Source organism: Zootoca vivipara, chromosome 4 (assembly GCF_965207765.1).
Source record: "Zootoca vivipara chromosome 4, rZooViv2.hap1.1, whole genome shotgun sequence".
Taxonomy (NCBI): Eukaryota; Metazoa; Chordata; class Lepidosauria; order Squamata; family Lacertidae; genus Zootoca; species Zootoca vivipara.
In genome coordinates, this window is record NC_142587.1 from 24,020,537 (window position 1) to 24,045,102 (window position 24,566).

Sequence of the window (24,566 nt, forward strand, 5' to 3'; positions counted from 1 at the left end):
CAAATAATTTAGGGCCACAACTTTATTAAATACACCAATTTTAATCCGAGTGTTGGCTTAGGCTTTTGGTTATTACTCATCCTTCCCTACGAAGGACTATCCCCATCTGTCCATTTTAGGACAGGACTCAATCAGCTGTCCCCTACGGACAGGACTCACCTCATCTGCCCAATTGGGGCAATATCACATCAGCTGTCACCAAGGGACAGGACTCACCACTGTCCGCTTGGACAGTTCCTGCTCCGATTTCCTGAAGGGAAGTCAAGTAAACATACCTGGGAGAGAGTAGGTGGCTGAGCCCAGTCATTCCCTCCTCTCTTTCACCAAGAATGTTCCCCAAGGCTCTTACTCTTATAATTGGGCCCACCATCCCTGCCAATGGCGGGATGGTAAGGACAAGAGTGTAAGCCCCGAGATTCCTTTAACGGAATACTTCTATATGGAGCAAACGGAGGTGGGGGTAGGCATCTGTGTGCCACACCCCTCTACCAACCGATTAACCAACCAAAAGCCTAACCGCCAACCTAACAAGTTGTGACAATTTGCTAGCGCAGTAGGCGAAAACCAAGAGGCAAAGCCAATCAGCCAATTGGAAAAATTCCTACCGGCCCCTGAATACAGGTGGCCCTGAAGGCAGTAGCAATGTCGTGCTAACCTGCAAGAAAAAAGGGCGGGTGGGAGGGGATTCAAACGCTAAAGGCAAAAGTGAATTTAAAATGGAGGACAAGCCCTTTTAAAGGGGGCCCCACCAACCAATTAGTTCCCAGAGATTTACATACGCACGCCCCCATTACTCAGCAAGACCTGTGGCCTGTACACCACTAAACCCTAAACTAAATTTCCAATCAGCCCTACCACAATCCACTTTATATTATATGATATAAAGTGCTATGCAGAACTGGATTTCAGAGAGAAAATGTAGGTGAGAAAAAAGGGCAAATCAAAAGACAAACAATTCTGCATTCAGTGCCATTCCTTCCTTCTTCATATTTCTTTGCTTATTTTTATTTATGCTCTGCTCCAAGTTTTGCTAATGGAGTTTTGTTTGTTTTGGGGCCTCTGGAGCCCAGTTTGGTTTTTCTTTCCTTTCTCCCTGACAGAAGGATTTCTTGTTTGGAGCACGTTTTCGAAGCTGCTCTTGGCTGTTTCGCCCGAGCCAGCCTTTTGGGGTCTGGATATTTGGCTCATGCACAGTTTGGAAGAGATGGAGTTTTTATAGGGCTTTTATTCTCCCTAAAATCTTCTTTTTATTTTTATGTTGCCCTCTGTTTATTCCCTTGTGCTGCTCAGACTTTGCCTTTCCCATTTTAAACATTGCCCTTCTATCCCCCCCCCCCCCGAACATATTTTCCGTTCGGACCATTCTGGATCCTATACACTGGATCCTGGTTTCAGCTTTCTCAACTTTCCTCCGAAGTCTGCAGAGGTCAGTTCCTTGATCACCACTTCGATTGGAAGCTATGATTTCTCCCTCTTTAATTTTTAGGTTAAACAACTATAAGCCTAGGAGATTTATAAAGCTTCTAACTAGTTTGGACTGGTGAAACTTCTAGGAAGATGTTTTGTAATATGCATGCTCTATTGGTAGCCGTTTGGTTAATTATATGGATTTGCTAATTGAATATCGTTTCCCATTTATACATTGGTTTCTTATATTTCATTCATATATCCTTTTTATTCTGGTATTTAAGCTGTTGCCGAATCTGTATATTTTCATCATGTCTGTGCTTGGAGTTAAATAAATGTTTCGAATTTGTTCTGTTTTTGGTCTGACCCTGCTACCATCACTAGCTGACTGGAGCGCATTCAGTGGAGTGAAACTGAAGAATCTATTTTCACTCATTGGGCTGGATGTTGAACGAACTTAGGGAATAGACAAAAGCAAGGCTTGATGCTGTTGCCCCAAAATCAATGATTTATGACAGTCCTATAATAGAAAGCAGGAGACGTTATGCAGATATAATTGGATTAGAATCAGACTTGGTACCAAACAGATAGCAGGATGCATCCAAGGTCAATGGGACAAAAAAGCATAACAGCCATTTCCCCATCCCACCCACCCCGAAAATCAAAAATCTCAGTTAGTTCTGTACCCACAGGACATATGCAGATAATGCCCTATAGTAGCCTTTCCCAACTTTAGGTAGATGGATATGGTCAATTTCAGTAAACGGCATGCATGGATGGAGTGTTGTCAATTTCACTTTTCACTTTTCTATTTTTACAGTCTTAAATTCAGCTCTCCATATTTCTGCAGCAATATGATTTTTTAAAAATCCTCATGAAACACCAGTAATTTAGTATGAATTTCTCTTACTAAACATAGTTTTGTTTGCTACTTTGCCTTATACAGTACACATTTTTCCTCCGAGGAATTTTCCTTATCTAATGCATTTTTGGTATGTTGTTTTAGTGAATAAGTGCATTTTAATGCATGTTTTGGGGGATGCCGGTGGTGCTGTGGTCTAAACCACAGAGCTTAGGGCTTGCCGATTGGAGGGTCGGCAGTTCGAATCCCCGCGACAGCATGAGCTCCCGTTGTTCGGTCCCAGCTCCTGCCAACCTATCAGTTCGAAAGCACGTCAAAGTGCAAGTAGATAAATAGGTGCTGCTCTGACGGGAAGGTAAATAGCATTTCTGTGCGCTGCTCTGGTTCACCAGAAGCGGCTTAGTCATGCTGGCCACATGACCTGGAAGCTGTCTGCGGACAAACGCCAGCTCCCTCGGCCTGTAAAGGGAGATGAGCGCCGCAACCCCAGAGTCGTCTGTAACTGGACCTAATGGTCAGGGGTACCTTTACCTTTAATGCATGCTTTAATCTATGCATTTTTGAGCACATTGCTTGGCTGGATAATTCAGCGCTGCAAAATTCAGTGAAGTGGAAATTTCAAAGAATGGCTTGGTTTCAAATTCACAGATTGTTTCAGAAAATTCAGTTTCTATTTAAAAGCAAACTTAATCAAATTTCTCCCCGACGTTCCTCCTTCCAACTATATCTTGTAAAAGGCCTTTCCAGCCTCTCTAATTTGCAAGTGACAGTGAGCTCCATCCTTGTAAACCTATTTATAGAAGTTAAAAACTACAAATACTACATCCCCCCTATAATTTTCCTTCTGCTTAGAAAACCAAAGAGATGCAGATATTTGCTGTGGATTTAGTAGAAGGAAATGGGCTCTTTTGCCTTGCCCTGGGTTGACTTGGTTATTGCAGCACTTGTCTGTTACTGCTGAATGTCCTTGCGGCCTCTGTCTATCGGCTATGATTGCACTCTTTTCCCCCCTTCTTATTGTGTACAATTTATTGCTGTGAGACCCTGCGGCTCCAGTGTCACTGGTAGTCACCTGGGGATCAACACTCTTTGCTTGTAGACTACGTGCTGTGTAGATTTAGCTTTAGCCTCCCGCTTGCTCTCTGCACCTTAGCAGTACTCCATCTCTGCTTTGAAGAACTTTGTATGATTCAGATGTTTTGCAAGGGCAGCTTCTTTCCTCTTACCATAGATAGCTAGTAGCACATTGCTGCTTGAGCTGAGTGGGTCTCCTTCCTTGTACTTCCTCCCCTGTAGTTAAATAAGGTATAAGGAAAAGGTATATTTTTAAAAACCTGCATGGGGGATGCAGAAGCTGGAAGGTAAGCACTGATGTCTCAAATCAACAGTGCACAATTCAGTAATGTTTCACTACTTGCCTCTTGGGTCACTGAAAACAAACAGTGATAATAATATGATATTCTTACTAATGTGCATATAATCACTTAGCATTTATATGGCATGTGTAATGCATATATTCTTTAAAGTAAAATATTTATTTATAAAAGGAAAACAAACAAAACTCCAACACACACACACACACACACACACACACACAATTTGCCCTGGAAGACAGATTTGTTTGTAACAGAAGTACTACAGAAACGGAAGAAATGCAAGTTTTCCCAGCTTCAGGAGAAAATTTAGATATAATCTGTACAAGACCTAATAATTATAATTATTTTAAAAAAATGAAGAAATAATAATATATGGATTTATGCTTTGAAAAAGGAAATAGAAATGGTTTCAATGTATACCTTTTATTGTTATTTTAATGGTTTTTTTAAAAAAGTGCTAATCCCTTTGGTATGTTTTATGGAAAGTGGGTCATAAACAAAATGAGGTGAATAAATAAAAGTTTAATATAGTTCATTTAGACATGCTTATGTTGGACCTCTGAATCAGTGTAAGATTTGGTTTTATGGAGCAGTTCATAGATAAAAATTAATATGGGGAAAGTGTTGGATTAAAAACATAAATAAAAACTGTTTGAGTACTTCCATATCCAGGTCTTCAAGAGTTTCATTTGGATAGCATTTCCACCACTGAGTTTCAAATGCTTTCTACGCGGTAGTGTGCAGAGATTTGTCCAAAGATACGCATTTCATTCAATAAACAGATCCTTGACATTTCCTGAAATACACAAAAGCATAACCCCAAGATATTCCTCCTTGTGCAGAATATCCTGTATTTAGTTAACTCCTGCAGGAATCTAGAATGCCTAGATTTGGAGATTACAGGCAGATAGAAATGGATGTGGCTTTGCGACTCTAGCAAAGGAATGGCAAAGCTTTAAAAACAAGGGCTGTGTGAGAAGCACGCCCAAACCACGTTCTTCCAGTGGAGATGGGTCTCTGTAAATCCAGGGCTCAGCAAAGCGCAATGTGCTTTTCTTCCACAGAATGAACAATGTTGATTTCACATTCCCATACATCTCTTAATGCTGGGGCAGGAAAGATGGGTGATATCCACAGTAAGTTATATTAGCACAGCCCCTTTGTTAATACCCATGGTTTCAATGGGTCTGCCCCGAGTACAACTAACAGTGGCTATCGCCCACTGTGTTGAAAATGGAATTAATACGTTTGGTAGTTCTCTGCAGGTTTCGGTGCAAATTAATTAGGCCCCCTCTTTTGTCAAGCACGGGGGAGTGTTCCGGTTGCAAATCTGCTGGGATGAAACGGGACCTTGCTAGGCGTAAAACAAAGGCAATGGGGTGAATTGAGTCTATAGGCACGATTCATATCCTCCACTCCAATTAGGGTTGCCATCTGACCTGCTTTTTGCCAATCAGCCTAGCTTACTTTAAAAAAAAGGTGCCTGAAGCCTGGACAATGGGCACCTTTAAATATTAATGATTTGTGCCCGTTAATGCTTGCAAATGAGGAAGAGCTGTTTTCTTGCTGCTACTCTATCCTTCAACAGTTATCTAACCCGGTATGCCTTATATTAGACAGCTATGGCAAAAGTCATTCATTTATAGTAACTGGAGATTGAGGCATTACTTTTGTCATTTCCCCCCCTGAAGGCTTGTTTACATGTATCTGCTCAGTATGGCAAAAAGGGGAAAGAGATGCTTTGCGGTTCCCCTGTTTGATTACAGTTTATTAGGAAAAACAAGGACCTTTCTATTTCTCTTTCCACTAACCCCTGCAAAAAGTTCCGTGACAGAAGAGGGTTTTTTTAAAAAATAAAAACCCTCTGCCCTAACTATGCCACACATTCTCAGTAAATAACATATCAAATTCCTTCAGAATCAGTTTAATCTTGAAAGAGTTGTTTTTATAACAATTATCAATAACGAAAAAGCACTTTGCAAGGAAAAAAAAAAGTGTAGCCACAGAATTTTGCCAAAAGCAAAAATTCAATGCAAGCAGTGAGGTTCCTTAGGTTAAACTTTTAGGAAAGTTTGAGAGAAGCAAAAAGAGATTCAATAAAGTTCATGAAATTCCTTGCAGGAGAGGCATGTCAAGTTTTGTTTGGAGATTCCTGCTTTGGATAAATAAAGCAAGTTTGATAAAATAAAATAAAAAGTTTGATAAGACATTGCTAGAAGGATATGTTTGTTTACACATCACATGACAGTCTCCCACTCAGTATTTGTAATACTGAGACAGACTGAAGAAGGGAAGGCCAAAAGTGCAATTTGCAAAATAATAATGATCAAATCAAGTTTAAACACACAATTCGGTAAAACTACAATTACAAACAATGACCACCTCCCTCTTTTGAAGGAGTTTCATCAAATGAGAAAAGGTGGGAAGCAAGGCTACACATGTTCACAGTATGCTTAAGATTGTGTGCTTAAGAGATAAGCACAATTGCATTAAAACACACACACACATAGTTCAGAAACAGAACAGAATGAATGCCCTATGCCCCGTTGGTCCCCTTTAGTTAAGGAACTCTTTCCAATATATTGAAACTATGAATGTGGGAGAAATTCCCAAGCACCCTGCTTAAAGCTAGAACTGAATGTTTATTACATCCTAACCCTCTAAAAAAAATTCATACAATGTTTAGAGCAGAGATGGTTATACAAATTGGATAAATAAGAGGAATAACAAACCAAGGCCGATGGAAAGGAACAGGAAAGAACAATGGGCGAGAGACCCGAAGCACAGATTGTTTCGTCCTTTCTGTGCTCAAGATGGGCACAAAACAGCAGCTAAACTCTTGAGGAACTGAAATCAAGAAAGGAAACGGCCACCTCAGCAGGCAGCGTTCCACCTCGGCTCTCATATTCTCTCTACAGGCAAAGAGAAAATGGAATAAAAGGAACAAAGCTGAGAAGATCAAAACAGAAATACTGTAGCACAGTACTGTTTCAGCTGGCGAGGAGTGAGAATTTTTATTCTGTAGCACTGCGTTTCGTGCGCTGGATTTTCAGACTCTTGGACACAGAGGGCTGAGATGGGTTAAGGGAGAGAAGGAAGGGAATCCCGTTCTATTCCCATTGCAGCAGAGGAGGAAAGAATCCCGAGTCAAGGGGCCGTTTAATAATGAGGGATGCGCACAAGACCCTTTGACTGTGAGCAGGTAGGACACCAAAGCTTCCTATTTCATGTACACAGCCAAGTTTAGGAAAGAGTGGAGGCTTATTTCTGGCCAGAAAAAAATGTGTCTAACATTTCCAGAGGATGGGAATTAAATCCACCTAACAAGTCTACCATATCTGGTAAAAATATTTGGTTAGGCCTGTCCTTATTTCTTTGCACGTTGCAAGTGTCAGCTAACACCTTTTGCCATAGGTTTTTGCAAAATGTTGGAAACCGTCTTAAAACAGTGGGAACCCAAAGGCTGCACTTCACAGGCCATGAAGGTTTTCATATGCAGGCAGGGGATGAACAAAAAAAGGGGTGTGTGGAATGCCCAGAGTTCATTCTGCAGTGTGCTGGTTTATGCTGCCCTCTTCTGACAAGCACTTGCCTTTGAAACAGCAATACTCTGCTGTGCTTTAACATCTGAAATCATTTGCACATAATTAAATAATGAAAGGCCCTGCAAATACAGTATATTGAAGATAGCAGTATGATATATACTGAAAATATGGTACTGTATTACAATAGAGGATACTGTACATACTTGCACAGCAGTAGCAATGCATGTTATTAAGCATCTATTTAGTACCAATCATATGCTGGCTGCTATACAGAACCTGAGTGACAAAGTTCTTATCTAACGGCTTGAATTAGAAGCACTTGCAGATCTTTAAAATATATTGGGCTATACGCAACTAAATTGCTGCGTTAGTGGAAGCCAGCATGATTCCCTCGAGTGCAAGAGGACTAACCTAACAAGTAATTTCATTTTGATGGAACAAAGTACTTTTCTTGCAAATTAGGAAGCCTGGAAGCTAAGGGACGCGGGTGGCACTGTGGTCTAAACCACAGAGCCTAGGGCTTGCTGATCAGGTCGGTGGTTCGAATCCCTGCGATGGGGTGAGCTACCGTTGCTCAGTCCCAGCTCCTGCCAACCTAGCAGTTCGAAAGCATATCAAAGTGCAAGAAGATAAATAGGTACCACTCCAGTGGGGAGGTAAACGGCGTGGAGAAGCAAAAGCTGTCCTATCTCGGAGGCAGTATGCCTCTGAATGCCAGTTTCTGGAAACCATAGGGGGGGAGAGCGCTGTTGCACTCAGGTCCTGCTTGTGGACTTCCAACAGGCATCTGTTAGGCCTTTGTGGGAATGGGATGCTGGACTAGGGATGCTGGACCACTGGCCTGATCCAGCAGCTCTTTTTGTGTTCATATGTTAAGAAGCCAAGCCTTGAACAGTGAGCTGCTAGGGTTTTGTTTTTTTGTTTTTTAAATCATTCTATAATATTGTTGAACTGCACCTTTTCAGTGCTGTTGGGATCCCTTTTGAAGTTTTTTTTTTTAAACTTTCAAATTGATCTGTGTGGAACTCCCCTTCCCCCTTAAAATGAGCTCAATGCTCCAAAGGAATCCATTGACTAATCGGGGACCAACTTTTGTTATTTCAAAGAAGAGGTGTTAGAGATGAAGCACAAGTCACTTACGCTTCCTCTGCTCGCACTTTCAGGTGAGGTCCCATCCAAAAAGTTTTGAGAGATGCTCACCTTAAAAGATGCACACTTCTCTCCTGTGGAAATACTAGGGAATGGGAGAGAAACCCAGCTTAGTTTGCATTCTGGTGCAAATCTATCAATCCAAACTCCCTCCCCCCCACCAAAAAACAAAACCCAACCCTTATGAACCAGCTTATACTTCAAAATGTGCACTTCCAAAAAGAAAGTGTATCTTAGAGCATGCATCCCCAAACTGCGGCCCTCCAGATGTTTTGGCCTACAACTCCCATGATCCCTAGCTAACAGGACCAGTGGTCAGGGACGGTGGGGATTGTAGTCCAAAACATCTGGAGGGCCGAAGTCTGGGGGTGCCTGATCTTAGAGGAAAGTGTGCATCAAAATGCATGTGTTGGTGAAGATAACATAAACATTTTCATTATATTAGAGGAAAGTGATCGCAAAAATAGGCAGAAAGGCATACAAAAATGTGCATGGGGGGGGAGTTCATTAGATGGAATTTTTGTGTAAAACCAATGCAGAATCTATCAAAAACGGACAAATTTGTCCATCCTTAAGAAAGACACATTTTCCCTCTTCAGATGAAATCCGACAGACCAGAGATGGGAAGCTCAGGCTACTTAGTATCTTCTTTCATTACTTATTTTGCTAGATCTCAAGCAAATCTGAATGCAACATGTTCTTCAAATGCATTGCTGAAATAAGGAGGATACAAAGGAGCCAATAATTGTTAACAAGCACTGACTGCCACATCACAAGTCATTCAGATTTTGGGCTTCCTTTTCTCACTGAATAGTGCCTCCCCCAATCGGGAGGAAAGGCCTCTGAACAAAACATGACGTCACACTTTTCTTTTCTTTTAATCCCATGTAGACAGGAGCAAAGTGCAACTGCACCCCTCCCCCTCCCCCCCCCTTTTTGCTGGTGCTTATGAACTGAAACCACCTTGGTAAAAATCAGATTGGCTATGTACTCGCCAACATGCTTCTCTGCCTAGCAGGGAGCATTACACAGGAACAGTGAAGCCCTCGAGGCAACAGGGGTAGCCGCCCTTTGAGTATCTGCCAGCCCTGAGCGACCGCAATGCAATTCTTACAAAGTGCTGAGCACAATAGGCGCTCATTGATTTTACTGCTTGCTGTCAACCCTGCTGAATTTCATGAAGTGCTTACATCAATGGAAGGTGTCAACAAGTCTCCTCTGGGGGTGGGGACAGCCTGGGGTCCCTAAGCTGTCCTGCCGTTGGCCCTTGAGGTGGATTATTCAGTCCATGTTGCAATGGGCAGTCCACTGCGACTGGGTGTATCTGAAGAAGTGTGCATGCACACGAAAGCTCATACCAAAATAAAAACTTAGTTGGTCTTTAAGGTGCTACTGAAGGAATTTTTTATTTTATAAAATATCAGATTGCTTCAAGCCAGCTTTTTGTTTACATTTGTAAACTGCTGATTTATTGCATAGAGAAAAGCACAGCTTAAAAGAGCATAAGAGCAGCCTGCTGGATGAGGCCAATGGCCCATCTAGCCCAGCAACCTCTTCTCACAGATGCCTTTGGGTAACCTGCAAGCAAGACCTGCTGTAAAAGCACTTTGCTAAAGGCATTCAGAAGCACCCTGGGGAAAAAGGGATTATTCATGGCTCCTTTACACTGCCGTACTTCAAGGCCAAGAAATTCTCTACATCATGTAATGAACTGTACTGATGTTTATTAAAACTCATCTTTTTCTGGAGGATTTCCTTGCCATTCTAGGGAATTTGTTTATCTCCAGCGCCATGAGAGTCCCATTCAGGCATTCATCTAAGTTTGTCCAAACAATTTGTGTGTGTTTGTGTCCATGCTTTTAGTTGTGTGGTGGCTTCCAACCCCATGTTTGGAAATCCCACCAGACCTTCCCAATCAGTGCAGGAAGGTTGGGAATGGAGTGAGCAGTGCATGCCCCCTCAGCATGAGTTGAGTTGTTGTTGTTGTTGTTGTTGTTTGTTGTTGTTAACCAGGGCTCTTTTCAGCCGGAACTCACCAGAACTTGGTTCCGGCACCTCTCGGGTGGGTGCCATTGCTTTATAAGAGAACAAGGGAGGTGTTCATGGTGAGTTCCGGAACCATTTCCCCCTGGAAAAATAGCACTGATAAAAAGAATAATAATAATAATTTGGATGCTTCCCTTCATCTGAAGATCACAACATAAACACAGAATAGCACCTGAGTAGGGCTAAACCCATGCATAACCAAATACAGCTCTAGCATTAATGCAAGTTGGCTCCCTTGCATTGGCAATACATAATAGCTCAGGTAATGCAAATTCTTAATGATGAGTTGTAAATTATATAACTCATGCACTGTGGATTTCCTGCCCCACTTCTTGTAAATGATTTTTTTGTTAAGGTTATTCTGGTAATGAGGCAGAGCGGAAGATGGAAAGGATCAGGTGACAAGTGGATGGAAGGAGAGCATGCAGCCAGTTCCCTGTGCACACAGGATCTCTAGCGATCTTTTTCAGTAAATACCGATGCTGCAGAACTGTGGCGTAGCAACTCCCCACCTCCCATTCACTCTCACGTCCTTACTCTGCTGGAAAACCTCATAACCTGGGTAGCCGATTAAAATCTAAGTTCTTTTTACCTGCTAAGCTAGGCTGTCCTCTTTTGCAAACTAGGCTGGATGTAATTTTATCCACCATCCTAGAAACATTTTCCTTTAGAGTCCCCCCCTTTTTGGAGTTTGTGCATCATCACTTGCAACATTCATGCTGAAAAGGAACTTTTCAAGGCAGATAAGGCTCCCCCATTCTTCCCCAAATCCAATGCTTTTTTGTTTCAATTCCTCTTCACTTGTCAGTGCTGTGAATGCTTCAGGAGCTCCAGCCATTGATTTCAGGAGCTAAATGCTATTTTTCCTGTTTATCAACATTTATTGTCCAATTGTTGGCTGTACTTTGCACTCAGGCTAGTTTTCCCACACAGTCGGCAGGAAACGGCTCTATAGCATCAGGCTTCCTCCGATTGATTCTTGTAGGGCCTGGGAGGGACCAGCCCTCTCCTGTCTGCTTTGTAATGTGACTGCTTAAGAGGCACGGTAAACTCACCAAGGGGAGACTTCCTTCCTGGTACCCACTGTAGCTCAGACAGTGGCCCGGTCCTGTCTGCACCCTTTCTAAGCTCTCCCACGTAACCCCTGGGAAAATCTTGCCCTTATCTGTGTTTGGAGTCGTCACTGCCCTCCTTGCATCTGTTTACTGCGTTGATTTCCCAGCTTCAGATGAGAATGTGCTGCTTCTTCAAGGCCACAGCACAGAAACAAATTGGTAAAATGCCGTCAAGGCATTATACTTATCACCACTTCCCTTGCCATATGAAAGGACGGGGGGGGGGGGAGTCTGATTAAAAAGGATTTAGAAGAGTTGACAAATTACCTTAATTTCAGAAAAACCTCCATTGCATGCCGCATATTCAACACCAGCTCTTGGCACACTGGAAATAAAACTGCAAAACTCATGGGGAGAGGAAACAGTCATACATGATAATGACCATAATCTTCTGCTGACAATTCTTCTATTACCCTGCCTGGCTGTTTTTCTTTCTTTTCGTTTTTTTATCTTCCCAGGGCTTCTCCTGGCCCTGTGCCAGAAAAGTGCTTAATAGCATAAATAATAATCATACTTGGCACTTTTCAAGGGCTCAAAGCACTTCCCTTACATCAAGTCAGGACTGAGTGCTATGTGGTGCTGGCCAGGGGTAGAGCATTCACCCCTGGAAGCATTTCATATGGCTGCCATCTCACCGACACACTTGTCCAACCATCTCGTCCTCTGTTGTCCCCTTCTCCTTGTGCCCTCAATCTTTCCCAGCATCAGGGTCTATTCTTCTCATGAGGTAGCCAAAGAATTGGAGGCTCAGCTTCAGGATCTGTCCTTCCAGTGAGCACTCAGGACTGATTTCCTTCAGAATGGATAGGTTTGATCTTCTTGCAATCCATGGGACTCTCAGCTAAAATAGGGCTGCCATATGTCCAGAATTCCCTGGACATAACCAGGATTCATCCATTGAAAATGGCGTCCAGGTGGAATTTACGGAAATCGGTTAAAATGGTGAATTCTTGGAGGGGGGTCATCTGAAGACCAGGAGTGAGGAACCTATGTCCCCTCCTCCCGTAACTCAACCGCAGCCAGCATGGCCCATAGTCAGGCATGATAGGAGTTGCATTTCAACAACACACCAAAAGAAACAGATTCTCCACTCCTAGTGTGATGCATCAGCTGCGGTTGTTACATGTCAGGCTAGTGTTAGAAACACAAGGGCAAGGCAGGCCCATCTCTCCCTCCCCTCCGTTTTTTTTTTTTTTTTTTGCAGCAGCAGCAGCTAAAAAAGCCAATGCAATTCTGGGTTGCATCAATAGGAGTATAGCATCTAGATCAAGGGAAGTAATAGTACCACTGTATTCTACTCTGGTCAGACCTCACCTGGAGTACTGTGTCCAGTTCTGGGCACCACAGTTCAAGAAGGATACTGACAAGCTGGAACATGTCCAAAAGAAGGCAACCAAAATGGTCAAAGGCCTGGAAATGATGCCTTATGAGGAACGGCTTAGGGAGCTGGGTATGTTTAGCCTGGAGAAGAGAAGGTTAAGGGGTGATATGATAGCCATGTTCAAATATATAAAAGGATGTCATATAGAGGAGGGTGAAAGGTTGTTTTCTGCTGCTCCAGAGAAGCGGACACGGAGCAACGGATTCAAGCTACAAGAAAGAAGATTCCACCTAAACATTAGAAAGAACTTCCTGACAGTAAGAGCTGTTTGGCAGTGGAATTTGCTACCAAGGAGTGTGGTGGAGTCTCCCCCTTTGGAGGTCATTAAGCAGAGGCTTGACAGGCATATGTCAAGAATGCTTTGATGGTGTTTCCTGCTTGGCAGAGGGTTGGACTGGATGACCCTTGTGGTCTCTTCCAACTCTATGATTCTATGAAATGGAAAACTGGATAACCGTTGCCTCTCTAAAACACCTGCAGCTATGAAACAAGGCACAGCCAGGACAATGAGAAAAAGGTAGCCTATTAAAGACTAAAGAAAAAGTAAGGGAGCAAGAGCTACAACTAGAACTTCTTCACCCATGCAGAATTTATTTTAAAAAAATTTTTTTTTTACTTAGCGCAATTTAAAGTCTGCTCAATCAAAAAAGATAACCCTATAAGCAGTTTACATAAAAGCAGCATGTATGCATAATAAATTTACATGTCTCAGTAGGCTAGTCAAACAGAAGTATTTTTTAGTCAGCATCTAAAACAATGCAGCCTGCTTGGTGTCAGCTGGGAGAGTTTGTTTTTCTTAGAATATTAAAGTGTCAGATGTGACTTCAGCCTGAACGTAGCAGAGTGTTGCGCAATCCAGAAGCTTCTGGCGGTAATAATGACTAGACGTCTGGACACAGAATAACTATTTACAGGATTTATTAAATAAAAGAAATCCAGAGTTTCTATGTACAACTTTAGAACTCAAAAACAAAGTAAAATAAATCATTTCCTCTCTCTCTCTCTCTCTCTCTCTCTCTCTCTCTCTCTCTCTCTCTCTCTCTCTCTCTCACACACACACACACACACACACACACACACAACCGATACAGCACTTTTCCTCCTACACTCACCACACCACATACTGTGCTAGCTTTCTCTGATAACAGGACTCAGTGCTAATCTTCAAACCAATGAGAGAGCAGTTGCTACGGCTGAGGCAGACCTTGGCTTTCTGCTCAGTGTTAATTGCTTGTCCCAGAGTTGATTGTGTGAAGAAGTAATCTGATGGTTTCTCATGCTACCAATTTAGCAAAACCCGAACAGTTTTGGCCTCCACTGGCAGAGTAGAGTTGCCACCTTCTTCCAAACTATATTCAAAGTTGCTCCACTTTTAATGGCAGAAATTTAACCACTGACGTTTTTTTCCTGACCCAATAAATCTTCACCATCATTTTTTACATGTCTGCCTACCAGGCAACAGTTAAAATCACAAGATCCTTGCCATAACCAAGAGTGGTGACTCAGCTCTTGAACTGCTAAGGATTCTGCTTAAAGTGGCTTTGGTGAATCAAGGTTTCCCAAACTTGGGTCTCCAGCTGGTTTTGGACTACAATTCCCATCATCCCTGACCACTGGGCCTGCTAGGTAGGGATGATGGGAGTTGTAGTCCAAAAACAGCTGCAGACCGAAGGTTGGGAAACCAATAAAAAGAGAGCAGGAAAATGGAGGAATTGGGTGTAGTGGAGTGTAAGTCTAAGAAAGTCCTGATTTTTATCCTTGACTATTTTTTTGTTTTTTAAAAAATAAATATCAAATTCTTTTTTTAAAAGAAATCTCAATTTTTTGGTGCTCTGCACATGCTCTGCTGGTGCATGTGCTCAGTCTGCCTATCTGGTAATCAAGCACTGGAGTGATTGCATCAAGGGAAAGTGCCACAAAGTTCCTGTAAATGGAATAAATGAGGCTTGCTAGGTGAAGGAAATATGTTTGACCAGGGCACAATGGGATTTCTTTAACCTTTTATTGTTGTGATTTTCAAAGGAAAAGCCTCATTTTGTGCTTGCCTGATAGCTGTTAAAATGGATGTGCTTCTGTCTCTGCTGGGAGACGCCAAGAGAAAAAAGATTCATCTTCAAGAAGATTACTCTCCCAACAAACAATAACCTGGATGGATTCCCTTTCCTCCTAGGAATTGCTACAAGAAATATCATATTTTTAAAATAAATCTGCCAAGAGGCAGCTCCCTCAGTGCCTTATCTTTCTAGACCTCTCCTATAACTATTGTGATTGCTACGGGTGGGGTGGGGGTGGGGGTAAGCAAGCGATTGCCCCTCGAATGAACTATATAACCCTCAGGTTCCTAGCTTGCTTTTTTATTATTATTTTAATTATTTTAAGTTTCTAGCATTTGTAGAACCTAAGATAATAGGCAAAATGTAAAGGTTGCCTCAATGTCCACATGTTGCTAAGCAATTTTCATTATTGTTGTTGTAGTTGTTATTATTATTGTTGTTGTTGTTTTATTTAGAACCCATCCATCTGGCTGGATTGCATTTTCCATGTCATTTTCACTAACATATGCATTTAGATACACAACTTACCCCAGTATATGCATTTTTGTGAACATTACCTGGCTGGAGAACGACACTGCAAGATTCAGAGCATTGTGGGCATTGAAGGGTGGCTGTGTTTCAGTTCGCTTATTCTTTTGGGGACTGTGAATTACGGTAGGTAGATCCACTTTTTTAAATGCAACAATATCCGGGATGTATTTCGGCTGCTTCTTCCTGCCCACCTTAGGGGAGGAAGCAGCAACTGAGATACATCACCCAGCTCTACTGAGCAAGCCCTCATACCACTCTGGCTAGCACAAGCTTGGAGGGGTGAGGGGGCTTCCTTAAACTGCTCAGTTTGGGGGGGGGGGGAAGGCAGAAATCCTCCTGCCTGTGCCTTTGCTATCTGCAGCCAATTTGAGATGGAAATATATTGCGGTGGCTGGGAAGCCACAAATGTATTGCCTGCTAAAAAGGTCTGAAACTGGTATCGTGACCTGAACACCATACCGGTTTCAGACAATTTACCAATATATCATCCAGCTCTAGTTGCAACGAATAGTTTCCCCGTTAGTGAGAATCTCCACTACAGCTAGACCTTCTGCAAAGGACAGTAGGAAAGGACAGAGCATGGCAAGGAATGACTCCCAGAAGAATGGAACAAAACAGAAGACTGGAATTCAGGCTGCAATCCTTTGCACACTTCCCCGAGAGTAAGCCCCACTGAACCGAATGGGATTTAATTGTGACAAGACATGCCTAGGAGTGCGCTAACCAGTTTATTTTTACATTTTGGTACCAAACTTCAAACAGTGTCCATGGATCTTCTGCATTTTAGTCACATTTGCAAGCTGTCTCCGATGTAAATATAGCACAAGAAGAATAAAAAAGCATGATTTCTCATCTCTTTAATTTCTACACTGGGTATAACCAGAAAGTATAGAGGTGTGAAAATAAAAAGTAACAAGGGGAGAAAAAACATTACCAAAATATACTTGATTATAGAAAAATAATAGTGGCGGGTGGGTGGGTGGGGGGAGATGAGGGCACATGCTGGTTCCAAATCACTTGTTCCTGATTTGGACATGTGTTACTAGCGAGAAGGGGGTTAGACATGCAGGTTCGTGTCTAATTGTGCTTCTGGAGGTGGTATGATTAAAGCTGACTGTATAAATAATATGCATATTAGAAAAAGTTGCTTCCCCTTATAAATTAGGCATTTTTGCGATACGTGAGTGTACAACGGGCAACCAAAACTTGAAATCCTTTCAGATGAGGCTGATGGTCTTATGCAGCTGCTGCTTACTGCTCAGTTAACCGTTTTCTCAATTCTGAAACCCTACTAAATATTATTCTCCTAACTGCTGAAAGGCTGGATAAAGATGGACAAGTTAGAGCCAGGTTGCTTCCAGACCACCTCTATTCCCCCCCCCCCCCAAGGTGGGATTCAATCGCATACTGACAAATTAAGTTGGCAGAATTAAAGGGGTTTGGGCGCTACTGTGCCACAAATGCCCTTCCAAAAAGCTTGGACTTTCTGCAATAAGGAATCAGGAAAATGTACTGGGACATGTGCAGTAAGAATGGCTTGAAGTGATATCATAGAACTTTCCATAGGCAAATCAGCTATCCTCCCTACAAACTTTGTGGAAACAAATCATAGAGTTGTAGAGTTGGAAGGGACCCCAAGGATCATCTAGTCCAATAGGAATCTCAGCTAAAGCATCCATGACAGATGCCCAACCTCTGCTTAAAAATCTCCGAGGAAGGAAAGTCCACAACCACCCAATACTGTCATATTTATTCCTGATGTTTAGTCAGAATCTCCTTTCTTGTAACTTGAATCCATTGGTTCAAGTCTGAGCAGAAGAAAACAAGCTTGCTCCCTCTTGCTCCCCACAGCCCTTGAGATATTTGAAGATGGCTATCCTATCTCCTTTTGGTCTCCTCTTTTCCAGGCTAAACATACCCAGCTCCTCCAACCTCTCTCCTCCTCCCTCCTTATCAGGCTTGGTTTTCAGGCCCTTGATCCTCTTGGTTGCCCTCCTCTGCACATGTTTCAGCTTGTCAACATCCTTCTTAAAATGTGGTGCCCAGAACTGGACACAGTAATCCAGGTGTCATCTGACCAAGGCAGAATAGAGTATGACTATTACCACTCCAGAATGAATGCTCAGTAAACAGGTTGTCTTGAAGTGACCTAAGATGCAGATATAAAAAGTGACGATTGCAAAGGACAGCTGGAAGCTTCTAAAAGAGCTCAAAAGTGAATGAAGCTTTGAATTTGAAGTGTATATAACATACAGTATATACCCATGCACACACACCTCACACTTGCCTCAGCTCAGATTGTGCAAGATTTTTAAACACAACAAAAAGATATGTGAAACCTTTGCAGAGGTGAAGGCAGAATGGACATATACGTCCCTCTTTCAAAACATCTTCGGCTCTCTAACAAACAAAATTGTGCATCTCTAATCCAGCTTTGTTTGTAAATCTTACATCCATTTGTGATCATGCCCTACAGGGTGTTGAATTTTTGGATGAACATTGATTAATCTGCAATGAAATAATGTAGCAATTATAAAGGCCTAATCAAGCAATCTCTCCAGTCATCTTCCAGAAAGGTACTGAATTTATTGAGACAAATTTCTCATATAGGTACGCTGTTGGAGATAATTTAGATGCTAGCTCTCTCTTTTTTTTTAACAGAAGCAGGAATGCGTCATATGTGAGCTTCATGAGTCATGGCTCTGATTAACAGACAAGCACTTGGAAAATGCTCCCATGCTGGCAGTGAAGTTAGCATTGGAGGTTGCCATAAGTTTTATTACTTCAAATCAGGGCTGGCCCAAGGTAGTTTGACTTCTACAGAAGTTCATATTCATCATGAGAGGGACCTCAGGGGCAAGGCTAAACCCCAAACTCCACTGTTATCTCTTCCCTCCAGGTAACACCTGAATAGAGCATTCATCAAAATTAGTATCTCATACATGGGCTGTGAAGGTAGAAACTTGGCAGCTGGTCATCTTTTGTTGAGCTGCCAACAATATTGTCTTAAAGTGCCACGACAGAGGTGGTGGAAATAGTGCTAGGAAGAAGAGATGGAATATATAGAGCAGGTGGAAGACACCCATACGTACCTGTTGTAGGGTTGCCAGACTCGATAGAGGACAGGACTTCTGTGCCTTTAATTGCCCTGCTCTCTTTTGAGTCTGGAAATCTTAAAGAGAAACCAGCAGACCCTTGGTTTAAAGATTTCCAGACTCAAAAGAGAGCAGGGCAATTAAAGGCACAGAAGTCCTGTCCTCTATTGAGTCTGGCAACCCTAACCTGTTGCCTTTTCTTCTTTTGCTTGAAATGTGAAAGTAGAAACTTGAGTTTGGATAGTGCCTGTAGATTCAATAGCCTGAAGGAAGTCCACTGCCAAGAAGAACGTGGGCAGACAAGTATTCAACAAATGCTCACTGAACCTGTCCTTGAAAGTCTCCAGAGATGGAGGATTCCCCCCCCCCCCAGCAACAAGCACAATAATAATGTGACAGGCCTAAACACAATGATAGTTTGGGCATTGGCAAGGAGTTGAAAAATATACCATGAGGATTTATCAAGATCTAAAACAACTTGGTTCCATGAGGAGCATGAGGAGCAGATGGCAACATGACAGAATTTGTGTTTATGCCAGCAAGCTTGTTGGAGACACCTCTACTGAGTGACCAGATGCAGAATTATTAGATAATAGCATTGTGCTGGTTGCCAGAGGCTCATTGCACCTGAAACATAATCAATGTGTGTGTTGTCGTTAGTTCCCTGGAAAACAACAACAACAGACAATTTGCCTTTGAGAAGTATGTCAAAACTTAGCTAGAAAGAATGGACAGATCTGTCCATTTCAATGTCTTAATCTGAAATCCAAACCTTCACCTTTACACATCGGTTTGCAATTATGGGCACAGTCCAAACTATTCCCTTCTCTGCCAGCAGGACTTTGTGCAGCAGGATAGTAGCTCTGGTGGAAAGGGATGTAGGTGGGTGAGTAGGACAATCTGTGCACACAATGACAGTGGAACCAGCTGTGGATCCAGTCCCCTGTTTGGGGACTTTCCACTGGCCTCCACCAGCAGGTATATCACCACAGGGCCCTTCCACGCACACACACACCCTCCTGAAAGTTTGCAGGTGGAATGGGAGCTTACAGAGTGAGGAGTCCAGCTGATCTGGGCAAGTTGGTCAGAGGAAAACCTCCACCTAATCCAACACCAGCCCCTCCCCCCCAGCCCCCAGCCAGGCCCCAGATTGCTCTTTTATTTTATTTTCAAAGCCTTCACAAAAAAATTCATGTTTTAGCATACATTTCTCATAACATGCACATTTTTGTATGCAATTTCCCCTAATATAATTCATTTTTGTATGTTATTTCCACCAATTAATGGGCAGTGGGGGCAACTCAGAAGTGTGGATTTTGGAGGACACTGGGATTTGGGTTCATATATATTATTCTGAGAGGTTCAAATCTGGTGGGTTCGCATGACGATGAGAACTGAACCAAAGTTCTCCCCCATCCCAATTAGCTACTCCCCACCATACAAATAAACGAGGCACACATTCCGCAAGCAGATTCTTCTTGCCCTTGCTGGAAACACCCCCACCAAATGTATGTCTGAAGATGCCACGGGATTCCCACAGCTTAGAAACATAGAACAATAGAATTGTAGAGCTGGAAGGCACCACAAGGGCCATCTAGTTCAACCCCCTGAGATGCAGGAATCTTTTGGCCCACGTGGGGCTCAAACCCACAGTTCTGAGATCAAGAGTCTCATGCTATCTATCCCTTAGGACTGCTCTGCACAAGAAGCTTTCCCCTGGCGTGCCCCACATGTGTAAAAAATATTCCCATTTCCAGGACTTTCAAAGTAATCAACTTCCCCCCGTGCTGTATGCACACCAGATTTTAGCTTTCTGGGTGGCCTGAGATTGCCTTAATCATTTGGGGGCGCCTATATCTCCCTTCTGTCTCTCGTCATTCCTAGGGAGAGGCTCCCAAACTTTTCTCCCTCCAACTTTTCTAGTAATCAGAGACTCATGGGGTGTACTTTTGATTAACCATTTCTTGGGTTTGGGCTGCGTACAAATCATGTCGCTTAATCCTTCCTAACGACGGCGTTAGACACATCTGCGTCCAGCCCCTTGTGAAATCCTGCTCACTACTTGGCAGGAAGATACAAGCAGCCAAGATGTCGATGTGTGGTCAAAACTCAGGCTGTATGGCACACATTTCTCTTCCACGGATACACTCAAAAAAAGGGGGTATGCATCACTGAACATATGGAGACTTCCTCCTTCCAATACCAAGAAGCTTAATCTGGTTTGAGAAAAAGGTTTCGAACCCTTCTGTTATAGCCTTGCCTGCTTTCCAGCCACTTCTTGCTGAGAGAGAGGGAAGGTAGGAAAGCGCTGTTAAAAGCTTCACTTACCCAGCAGTGTGAGCCATGATTCGTCTGCTCCTGCTGGCTGTGGGGCTGAGTATATGTTAATGTGAGGAAGAATAAGCAGCATGACCTTGCAGGCCGACAACAAACACTGTTATTTTAAGATGCAGAAGAACCACTCCAGCTGGTTCTCCTGCTGCACAAATACTTTCTTTTGATGTGAAGAATGTATTATTATTATTATTATTAATTACTATTAAGACTTCTTAACACGGAGCAACTTACATGTTAAACCTAAAAATAAATACATTATGCCATTAAAAAAATCATAGAAAATGTCAGCACTTTCATACAAACACCTACAGTTCATTTTCTGAAAAGGCCAGGAGAGGGTTGCAGCACTCACAGTATTGATGGAGCTAATTCTTCCTGGCAAGACATACCTGCCAACTGCCACAGAAAAACTGGTACATTCTGGTTCCCCCCCCCCCCCCCGTGAGCGCGGTGGCCATTTGGGGTGCCTTGCTCTCAGAAGATTTTGGGCAGAGATCTCATTCTGAAAAGAGTATTTTTTCAGGTCTGCGTTTTTGGGCTCCATCACCCCCCAAAGCCCTTTTCTGAGTCTGCAATCTTGCACAGGTCACATGACTTGTGTGGGATTTCAGACCCAGAAGATAATGCCCTGGGTTTGGGCCACATCACGTTGGAGGTTATAGCAAGGATCCTGGGTTTTCAGTAGCTGCAAAGCAGGCAGGTGTTCACCGAAACCAGATTTCCTCAACCTGGTTCCCTCCAGATGTTTTGGCCCATAACTCCCATAAGTTCCCCGCTCCCCAAGCAGGGATGCTTACAGTCAGGGATGGTAGGAGCAGTAGTCCAAAACACTGTCTGATACCTTCCCCTGGGATGTATTATGGAAAGGTGCATCCGTTGGACTTTTCTCTGTCAATGAGCTATTTAAAGCACTAGCCCTCTGTCGAGAAAAGAGCCCATAGTCAATGGCCCCAAAAGATCCTAATGGATGGATCGCTATTCATCAGTTCTCAAAGACGCCTATGTTTACAAAGAAAATTCTATTCATGTTTTACAGACTTCTCCACTGGAGATCATTGAATCACAATTCCAAGGAAAGAAAGGATTCTACTAACTCATCCCGTCAGCACAAGGATTACAGCTGGTGCAATGGGACTTTCCCCCCTGAGTGTGCCCCACACCCTCCTTAAAACCTCTCTGGAAAATTGAGGGAACCCCCTAGAACAGATCGAGGGGGCATGTGGGAGGAGGAGGAGGAGAAGAAGGGGAAAGTCCTTTTTTGCTAGCAGCAATCATTGCACTGATGAGACCCTGACACAGCGCTACATTGACTACAAACCAAAGCATTAAGCCACTGTTACTCTATAGTGTCAATATTTTCAGAGCAGCTACTTCCTCTAATGTGTTCTTTTACATTGCAATTATATGCAAGTTTTACTGGAAAAGTCCACTTCTCTGGTGACTGGGACTTTGAGGGCAGATTTCCAGTAGTTCCCAATGAACACGGCCCTTCCTCCCTACCCCCTTTTCAGAAGGTTGATTTATATGATCTAGCTTTTAGTAGCTGCTCTCAGGGCTTATCAAGCTGTGTTTTCCTATTCCGCCCTGGTTTTTAAAATGGCTCCTTCACGCAGATTTTTGTATTTAAATTTGTAATGACCCACAAGGAGCATTCGAAATGGACTGGGCTCAACATTTAAATAAACACGCAAACTGCTTTTATTTGAAAGCTAACACTTGCTGGCATTTGGTGCAGCTCAGGCTCTTGGTAACTAGACTAACGTTGGCATAAACTTTCTTTATAATTAGATTGCTTGCTTACAGAAATACAAAAGTGCTGGAACAGATTCAGCTCCTGCATTTATTCTCCCAAGACAAAAGGGAACTACATCTGTTTAGTTTTTAATCTATCTCTTGGCATTTCCGGCAGGAGTGGACTGGGGAAGAGTGGGGAAGGCTTTTCATGCCACAAGGTGAGCGAGTCCCAAACACAGGGAAATGGCTTGTCCCAGTTGGACATTTTCATGAAACGTTGGGGACCACAATTTAATAATAATAATAATAATAATAATAATAATAATAATAATAATAATAATAATACAGCCATACCTCTGTTTAAGTACGCTTCGGTTTGAGTACTTTCGGTTTAAGTACTCCGTGGACCCATCTGGAACGGATTAATCCACTTTCCATTACTTTCAATGGGAAAGTTCGCTTCAGGTTAAGTACAGACTTCCAGAACCAATTACACTCATATAGTCATACCTCGGTTAAGTACGCTTCGGTTTGAGTACTTTCAGTTTAAATACTCCACGGACCTGTCTGGTTTGGATTAATCCACTTCCCATTACTTTCAATGGGAAAGTTCACTTCAGGTTAAGTACACTTCCATTTAAGTACTCCGCGGACCATCTGGAACGGATTAATCCACTTTCCATTACTTTCAGTGGGAAAGTTCGCTTCAGGTTAAGTACAGACTTCCGGAACCAATTGTGTACTTAAACCTAGGTACCACTGTAATAATAATAAAAATATTATTTATACCCCGCCCTCCCCAGTCAAAACCGGGCTCAGGGTGGCTAGCACCAATAAAATTACAATAAGACATAAAAGAAAAGAAAACAATTCAAATACAGATTAAAATACAATATTAAAATTTAAAATTTAAAATGCAGCCTCATTTTAAGTAGTCCATAAATCAAAACCATTAGGGAGGAAAACACAGGGGTCAGACTGAATCCATCCCAAAGGCCAGGCAGAACAGCTCTGTCTTGCAGGCCCTGCAGAAAGATGACAAATCCCGCAGGGCCCTGGTCTCCTGTGAAAGAGTGTTCCACCAAGTCGGGGCCAGTACTGAAAAGGCCCTGGCCCTAGTCGAGACCAATCTAACCACCTTATGGCTCCGAATCTCCAGAATGTTGTTATTTGTGGACCTTAAGGTCCTCCGCGGGGCATACCAGGAGAGGCGGTCCCGTAAGTATGAGGGTCCTAAGCCGCATAGGGCTTTTAAGTTCAAAACCAGCACCTTAAACCTGATCCTGTACTCCATCGGGAGCCAGTGCAGCTGGTAAAGCACTGGGTGAATGTGATCCCACGGCAAGGACCCCGTGAGGAGCCTCGCTGCGGCATTCTGCACCCGCTGGAGTTTCTGGGTCAGCTTCAAGGGCAGCCCCGCATAAAGCGAGTTACAATAATCAAGCCTGGAGGTGACCGTTGCATGGATCACTGTGGCCAGATCAGGGTGAGAAAGGTAGGGGACCAACTGCTTAATATGGCGGAGATGGAAAAATGCCACCTTAGCTGTGGCTGCAACCTGTGCCTCCATGGAAAGGGAGGCATCAAAGGTTACACCCAAATGTGCCATTTGCAGAACATGCTTAATTTGCAGGCGGAGCCTCTCATCCTCCCAACAACATCCATGATTTCTGCAAAGCAGTCATTGGAAGGGGCGAGTGTTGCACTCTGGGACAACATAGACCTGAGCTCCAATTTACCATTTCTCCCTGCAGTGATTTCACACGGTGAGGGCAGCTCAGAATCCTTTTACACGTGAGAAATGAGCAACTGGAGATGAGCACACCTGTCCATTTTGGTCCCCCTCCATTCCTCACCCTTTTGTTCAGTTGTCCACATTTCCATATCTGTTATCATTTCTTTTTAAAGTCTTCAGAAAAATTCAGCAGCATTTT

The 24,566-nt window shown here is 42.9% G+C and overlaps 2 long non-coding RNA genes across 5 annotated transcripts in view; one reads left to right on the plus strand and one right to left on the minus strand.

The window, feature by feature from the left end:
* Window positions 1–24,566, plus strand: part of LOC148685862 (uncharacterized) — a 120,733-nt gene that overhangs the window by 2,888 nt on the left and 93,279 nt on the right. The window contains exon 1 of one of the 4 annotated variants that reach the window (XR_015949481.1): window positions 6,609–6,847. The exons of the other annotated variants lie outside the window; for them this stretch is intronic. This is a non-coding gene — a long non-coding RNA (uncharacterized LOC148685862). Of the gene's footprint in view, window positions 1–6,608; window positions 6,848–24,566 lie in introns of those variants that run through there. 4 annotated transcript variants of the gene reach the window in all.
* Window positions 794–6,592, minus strand: LOC148685863 (uncharacterized). Its single transcript, XR_015949486.1, has 3 exons — window positions 6,378–6,592; window positions 4,306–4,441; window positions 794–3,559 (listed from the first exon to the last, which is right to left on the minus strand). It is a non-coding gene; the product is annotated as an uncharacterized LOC148685863 (long non-coding RNA).